This window comes from Strigops habroptila, chromosome 13 (genome assembly GCF_004027225.2).
Source record: "Strigops habroptila isolate Jane chromosome 13, bStrHab1.2.pri, whole genome shotgun sequence".
In the NCBI taxonomy this organism is placed as follows: Eukaryota; Metazoa; Chordata; class Aves; order Psittaciformes; family Psittacidae; genus Strigops; species Strigops habroptila.
Genome location: NC_044289.2, coordinates 8,622,440 through 8,630,588, shown reverse-complemented (window position 1 = coordinate 8,630,588; position 8,149 = coordinate 8,622,440). Strand labels below are relative to the sequence as shown.

Below are 8,149 nucleotides of genomic sequence, written 5' to 3'. Positions count from 1 at the left end.
TTGATTTAAGCCCATTTGATGTAACATTTCCCAATTAGCAGACAGTGGAGGATCACACCTTGGGAATATGTGCTTCATAAAGGATACACTGTCTGCTCTGAAGAAGCATCTAAAGAATTAAACCCCAAAATGAGTCCAAAGCCCAGTTGCTCATTCTCCAGCTAACAACTTACCTTCTGCAGCTCTAAGTGGTATTTAATCTTCAGAAGAATAATTACTGCTTGCAAACATGTTAGCAAAACCAGCACAAGGTTGGTTGAGAATCCATATGTTACAATTATTGGGTCTTGCTGTGGTAATGTGGGTGGGCTGAAGGCTGAATTTTTAAATGAAAGATGCACAGGGAGAGAGCAAGAGTGCAGTTGAACCAGCCCATAGTGCTGAGGCTGTTCTGTATCTGAACTTACTCAATGGAAGTAAAATATTTTGCTTATAAAGAATTTTCATAAACATGTCTTAGGATGTGTATTAGAGGTACGTCTTAGGATGTGCATTAGGAGTAAGCTAAACAAGATGGTATAAACACAGGAATGGCTCTGTAATAGGAGAATAAATGGCCTGCCTCTGCTTCCTGCAGCAGCCCCACGGAGGCTGCGCGCCCCGCGGAACCCTTGGCTCCAGCAAGGAACCGCAGATCAATACCCTGACCAGGAGCTCTGTGTTTAAATCTGGGAGATGCCTAAATATAGAAGCGCATGGCTAATTCCAGGATCCCATTTTTAAAATGTCTTTAAATTGCAACCACATCTGACTTATCTTCAGCTGAAATTAAAAAGAGCAGATCTACCTCAAGGGATGTCTTGGTGCCAAAAATATCTAAATGTTTCTCAGGCAGTGGAATGAACAAATCAAAGAGGACAAGGCGATTTTATTAGGTTTACTGTTAAACATTTATCCAAAGCGTCCTGCCAGATTCTGAAAGGTGTTTAAGCGTTGAAAGGCACAGACAGGCATGTAAGAGGGCTTTCAAAAGACTCTGAGCCTGATTCCCATTGAAATTCAGAAATACCTCAAAATTAGTTTCCCTCTATTTTTATCATCCAGCCTTGATTCCCATTAAACCCTAACTTAGGCAAACCTCAGCTAGAAAAATTAGATGTTCAGCATTTAAAATCTCGTAGATGCCTAAATATAGATGCAAATGCCTAATTTGAGACTTCCACTAAGCTTCTGTTTAAATCTTCTACCACATCTAACCTATATAAAGGCACAAATCCGCACTGAATAATAATAATAGAATTCAAATGCTTTCATCCAGATAAAGTGGAGCAATTGAATTAAAATCTGCAAGGATTTTTGGAGCCAGGGTGGACAGTGTAAGTTGTAATCTAGTTTATGGTAGAAAGTACTAATTATATGTCCATGGTATTCATCAGACTAAAATATTTCCTGTATGATGTAAAAAAAAGTATGGTAAAGATTAATTTAATTATGCATTTTATAGATGAAACTATGTTTCTAATATTTTGTAACTAACAATAACTTTAAAGAGCAAGGGTAAATATATAGTATTTGGGAACCTTCAGAGACTAAAATAAATAACATATGGACCAAAATAACATGTGAGGCCTGGATTACAGTTTTGCTAACAGCACTTTTAGAAGTACAATACCTTACTCTCAAATCAGGCCAGCAAAAAAGGCAGTTCAACACAAACTCTGGAATACTGGCCAGAAAAGGACTTTTCACTAGTGAAAGTGGGAAGTCATTTAAGCTAAATTGACAAAAAGCCAACACTTTTTGTGCTGTTGAGGTTCGACAGTACCAAAGCAGTCCCATTCCTCATATTGCTGTATTAGCAAACCCACGAGCAATAAACAACTGTGCTTTTCTCAGTTGTCAGCACTATCCATTGAAAGGCTGCAAAATAAATTAGAATGTCCACCATTTTATCTAACTCTCATCTTCCTGCTTGCAACCGTGTCATGATATTTTGGAACAAGGTGCATGATTGAATCTCTGTGCCTCCGCAGTGTCGGTGGGGTGTAGCATCCTCTCCCCACGGCAGGATCCGCTCTCTGCCCCTGGAGCTGGTGCTGCACGGAAAGGTGAACTTCAGTGAAGTGATGAAGAAACATCACTCTTGCTCTTTCTCTGCCTCATCTTCAGATGGGAATGAATGTCGTTGCTTCATTACAAGCAGCTCCTGGGCGACATATGATAAACACATTAGAGGAGGGGCCATGCTAGCAAAACAACAAAAAGTTTGCTTTCTTGACGGAGTAATTAATTTTGGTGATTATTATTTGAAGTGGTGCTGTGCTCAGTTCTCTGCCTGTGGATAGGTGTTAAATTATTCCTGTGAGAAAGGCAGCTAAGGGTAACAGCAGCAGCAGCTGTGGAAACCATTCGCACTCTAATAGCACTGCTGTGGTGTCCCTGGTGAAAGCCCCACCATGTAATGAGCAGAGGCAATTTCCACGTGACGGTAAACAAAGAGTATCTATGTGAAGATAGTCCATGTGAAGTCACTCTTGTCCAACCTTTTTCTTTTCCTTCTTTTTTTACCCATTCCCCTGTTTGTTTTGTGGCCTCAGCCTGATTAAGGTCCCCTTTTTGTGTTTCTGCTTGGTCTCGAAGGCTGCATCACTAACAACTTGGTGCTATTTAGTTTTATTTGCTCTTAAAATGAACAAGGCATTCTTAGGATGTGTTATGTGATACTACTGTTTTGTTACTTCCCCTGGATAATAAACAGTCTGGAAATTAATTATTTATAAAGGGTTAGTGTTTGTGTGACAGAAAGTAGGACAAGTTGCTTGACTTGGATCCTGCTTGTGCCTGTAACTCCAAATATTTTAGATGTTTCACCTCCAATTTGCGTTTATTCAGAATCCTGCCCAATGCACTTCTTTTAGCATATGAAAGTCAAATGAACATTTAGCACTAATGTAATAGCCATTGAGGAAGGAACCTAGTAGAAGTCATAGGTATATTTTCTTTGCAATGAAATACATACACAGCTGAATTATATTAGAGAGGGACAATTCTGCATGGTAAACTCCAACTGGGCCTTGTTTGGTGTGCAAATAAGCTTCAGCCCTCCAGGATTTGGGAAGACAGAGTATCAGCCCCTTGCACAACGCTGCTGGGAAGTGATTCTCCCATGGGGTCAGTCATCAGCTGCATGTTGCAGGCTATGACTAACCTGATCTGTGGATTTGTGTTACGGCGAGTTTTGAGGCAATTGTGGTTTCCAGCAATCCAGGATTCCCTCCTCATTGCTTCTTTCCATGCACCACAGTCCTTCCTGTGCTGACCCATCTAGTTGTGAAATCAGTCTGACATCCACTTCAGGGAACTGATCCAGCTTAAAAACACACACACATAAAATCCAAAGGATGTAAAGCCAGCTAGGGATGAGAACTAGGAATGGTGCAATGGGGCAAGAACACTCTCAGCCCTTTCTGTCTCCAAGCCCTTCCTGCCATGAAGCCATGTCACAGATGTCACAGTTCAGTCTACAGGTTTTGGACCTTTTAGTAGTTATCAGGTTATGTCAAACACAGTGAGGAAATTTTGACCTGGCACATAAGGCCTGACCCTGCTTTAATTGTTTATTAATTTAAGATAGCATTTACACTGAGAACATGAACTTTTTAATAACAACTTTTTAATCTGCACACAATCTCAAGTGCAATTGCCTTGGACTTGTTTTAGGTTTCACTGAACTGCATAAGCTGGTCCCCACTCATATTTCCAATTTAATGGAAAGATACCAAACACACCATTAATAAATAAAACTGAGTATGACACAAAATTTTGAGATCACTCTTAAAAATCAAGCATTGCTGTGACTGTTGCTCCAGCTGAATGTTGGAAGACCTCTGTAGGCTGAGAAAAGAGCCCTTTTTTAAGCCGTGCACCTGCACAAATGTCATTAAAAATCCACACAGAAATACTAGAAAACAGTTCTCATGTGAACTCTCCAACACTTTCATGATACAAGTATAACTCCTGGGTAGAGCACGTGGGATCTATAACACCCTCAAACAATGGGCTTTTGTTAATGAGCTCAGGAGAGGCTCCAATATAATTTACCATACAATGGTGCAGTGTAAGGGACGTGCAAACCCGTAAATACCCCCCCAGTGTTTTGTGGTTTTGAAACAGCACGGTAAGATCACATAACCTAAACTGCAGATGTAGGGACAGAACAGACTTATCAGCCACCCCCAGCTCCAACACTGAGACTCAGGTTAAAGTCATTAAAATGCTTCCAGAATCACAGATGAGTGGCTATGGGAAAAGGAATAAAATTATGGTGTTATGTGTGTGGTTTTGCTCATATGCACCTGTATGTGCTAGATAAGATTCAATGTCTTCTATGGAATTCCTGAGAACTCCATATGGACACGAGTCCCCTGACTCATCGCTGGTTTCTGCAGAGGACCTGCCTTGGAAAGGGACACCGCACCAAACTTGAGAGGTTTTGGTAGCAAAGTGTATCTACAACTTGTGAATGGAAAGATTGAAAGGTGCTATGAACACTGTAAATTGTTACTGTATTTCTCTAAAAGATTTAATGTCAGCTCCTCAGGAAAAAGACATGTCTACAGTCTGCTAATTTATTACTGGTAAAGCTTGGTTTAATAAACTTGTGGTAAATATTTTCTGCTTTTAAGACCCTTTAAGGCTTCAAAGGCTCCCATTTGCTTTGGGGTCCCTAGGGATGCTGGTGCCAATGAGACATGTTTCATTAATTATGTTGCACAAAGAAGCCAAATATTGCACAAATGTGTGTAGCAACATTGCGAGGAATGCAGCAAGGACTCTTCCTAACTTCACACAGAGCAGAGTCACCCAGCTGGGTGCTCTTTTGAAGGACAGTTAGGGCCTGAAGCACACACTTGGGTCTTGTCCACATCCCAAAATTTTATCATTGCTGTTTAGGCCAGCACAGAATTGCCGATAGTTTTCCCTCTGGAATTCACAAACATCAGGCTGTCTTTGCCAGTGCGCAACCCTGTTAAAATAGGAATAGAAGGAAACAAGCAGGCTGCCGAGATGTCACAGATCTGTCACACCTTATTGGGTTGGGAATTATGCAGATATTGTGACATACCGGAGGATAATGAAGTCCGAGATTGTGTTCCATAAGTCTCCATCACCTGGACGAGGTTGAAAGTGTGGCATCTTGCTGCGAAGAGCGTGGAGGTGAGATGCTTCTGGGTCAGGGTCAGAGCCAGTCCTTTGGTGCTGGCAAAGGAAAATATCTGTGCTGTGAGCAGGTATGCTGCAGTAAAACCAAATATACTGGGGAAAAGGAATAACCAGAGATATTTTACAGCCATTAGTAAAAAGTCACTGAAGCCATGTGATAATTGCACCTTTCAGAAGAAGGACTGTTGGAAGAGCCACAGGCAAAGATGATTTTCCTAAATGGACACAGTGAGATAGAAACCCTCATTTTGATTCTCGCCTTACCTTTTCGCTTGTATAACACACATAGACCAGCAAAAAGCTGCATCTTGTCCGGGCAGGTGAGAGACCCCAGTTAAACAAGCAGTTGATAAACTGAAAGCATGGAGATAAACTCTTGACTGGTCCCTCTCTAAACCAGCTATTCTTACAATCTGTGTTTTCTTGGTAGCTGGGAAGGAAAATTAACAAAAGCTCTGTGACAACTGGAAAATGGAAAGATGCGGTTTGACTAGCTGGGCACAAGAGCAATTACAGAAGCACACTGAAGTACTTACAGCTGAGGGAGACCTTAAGAGCATACGCTGACAGTGTGCCATATGTCAGGGCACGTGCTGCTTTATATTACTTGGTGCAGTGTTGTGAAGGAACTGTACTTGGCTAGTATATGAATTTTAAATGAATTGTTAACACGTTTTATGAATCTGGTAAAGGGGTGCTGATGTGGGAGAGTGCACGTCTGTTCTGCAAGATGGAGTAAATAAATCATGATTTTCACAAGATAAAACTTTATTGAGTAGCAATAAACGACAGAAATACTTCTAACAGCATTTAAAGCCATGTAAAAGAAAGCATACTGATTGCCCCCAAGTACGTGTGCTTGTAACAGCTTGTGTTGCACTGATGGGAGAGAAGGTGCTTTGCCGGAGGAGCGCTGGCTGTCACACACTGGCTGTCGTTCTGTAACTCCCTGGGTCTTTGGTCTATAACGCCTTTCAGCACCTACATTTGTTGCTCACCATATCTACAACATTTTGGTGCTTTTCCCTAGACATCAACCTTCTCTCAGTCTGCCTTTCCTCACCATAAATTCCTCTGTTCTTTTGTCTCAAGGACAGTTTTGGACCAGAGGACACATCATCTGTGCTGCCCTCCTGCCTGGGTTCACACTCTGAGCAGGTGGGGGAAGTTGTTCTCTACGATAACACACTCAAGGCCATTGGTGATCAGTAAACCAAAATTAGGCTGAACAGTGGGCAAAACAAATTTCCATAATTTTCTCCTAAAGTTCTTCATAGAATACCTTGACTTGTCATGTATTTTGGCCACTTGTAGTGGGGTGGGTAAGAGCTGTCTGGTAGGTCCTCTGCGGTAGAGGATGGACTCCAGAGCATCTTGGGCAACACATGCAGGAGTCGTACCACAAATTTTGCTTAATGTGCTGGTGGCTGACTTTGTGTTACACACAAAGTATTGGAGATCCAGAAGAGAAAACTTCCTGAACTGGTATAAAAAACCTCTCTTGTAGCTTTAGTGATGTGGGCCAGTGTTCTAACACAGAAAACTAAGGCACCCCTTCTCGAAATATTTACTCAGCTTTAAGAAATACCTGTGTAGAAGCTGGACTCTGAAAAGAGCTTTTACTGCTATTTCCACCAGCTAATTTGGTGCCAAATCCTCTCTGGTAGCAACAGACACTCTTTTGTTAGGAAGTAACCAAATAATTTACCTGGACTTTCAAAACTGGAGAACTATAGTTCTGCATTATTGACATCAATGTTATAGATTTACTTTACAATTTTACTCATGAAAATCTCTAGGTCTAAATGGTCAGTTCTTGAATTGCCTGCAAGATTACTGAGTTCTGTTTACATCTCAGGTATTCTTTTCAGCATCCTTCTGTTCACAAGGCATTGATTTATGCTCCTAAAAGCCCGTTTGCCTGTCTTGCCCTGCCCTATCATGGTGGCTTTTAGTATTTGCTTTTGTCTAAGACTATCATTACTTAAAAAAAATAAATAAACAAGCTGTTTAAAAAGGCACTTTCTTGTTCTCTGCTTGTATTTGTTTCTCTGTCATTTAGAGAAGAAAGAAGTCTGTGGAGGTGGTACTACTGGGAACATAGTATCTGCCTGAACGCCTTTCCCTTCTTCCCTGGGTTGTGTGCCTAAGTTTGTCTGTTCTCCAAGAACCTGTGGGTCTCTTTTGAAAGTGCATCACCCTTCAACAGGATCCTCATCTGAGTGTGCTCAGAGACTCTTGCTTTCCAGAAACACAAAGCCTGTAGGATCAGTCACAAGACAGACACTTTCCGGCTCAGTACCCAGAGACCTACCTTTACTCACATTGGCTCCTTCCTTCAGTGCTCTTCCTTTGCAAGGCCCTCCTGCCTCTGTGCTTCTCAGGGACCGTCTCTCCACTGCAAATTTGGCTCTTCATGTGCTCAGGACATTCAGGAAGGTTAGTTCTGCCTTAGGTAGAAGCTGGAGGTCCAGATGCAGCTTGAAATGGAACCACTCTGATCTTCCTGCAAAGGTGCAAGAGGAATTACAAGGCAAACAGGCAATATAATACTGGGAAATTCTAGAGAGCAAGGGCTGATTTCCACATACCATGAAGGTAAGCAGCAGGAATATTTTCTGCCATTTCCCTGGAGTGCAGTTTGTACCAACAAATAATGAAGAGTCCATTCAGCCACTTTGTGGGTGGAACAATCTTGGTACAGACCTAGTGCTATTTTAGAAATAATTCCATTTGACCATCAGGAACATCAATTTTTACTTGTGAAGCCTAGTGTGGATATATGCAAAGATACCTCCACTTAAGACATATTTTACCAGTCAGGCCTGACCTTTTAAAGAGCTTAACTTGAAATACGACTACAGAGATGGTATTCAAGTTAAGATATTACAATGAGACAGCAGAGATCTTCTTAATCAGGGGATTACTCTGCAGAAGAATTTCCCCCCTCCCAATATTAAGTCAAAGATACTTATCTAAACTTACC

At 41.4% G+C, this 8,149-nt stretch overlaps 1 long non-coding RNA gene across 1 annotated transcript; it reads right to left on the bottom strand.

The window, feature by feature from the left end:
- Nucleotides 1-907: 907 nt before the first annotated feature.
- Nucleotides 908-7,666, bottom strand: LOC115615302. The gene is made up of 4 exons (XR_003994015.1): nt 7,478-7,666; nt 5,066-5,199; nt 3,149-3,310; nt 908-2,146 (listed from the first exon to the last, which is right to left on the bottom strand). It is a non-coding gene; the product is annotated as an uncharacterized LOC115615302 (long non-coding RNA).
- Nucleotides 7,667-8,149: the final 483 nt, after the last annotated feature.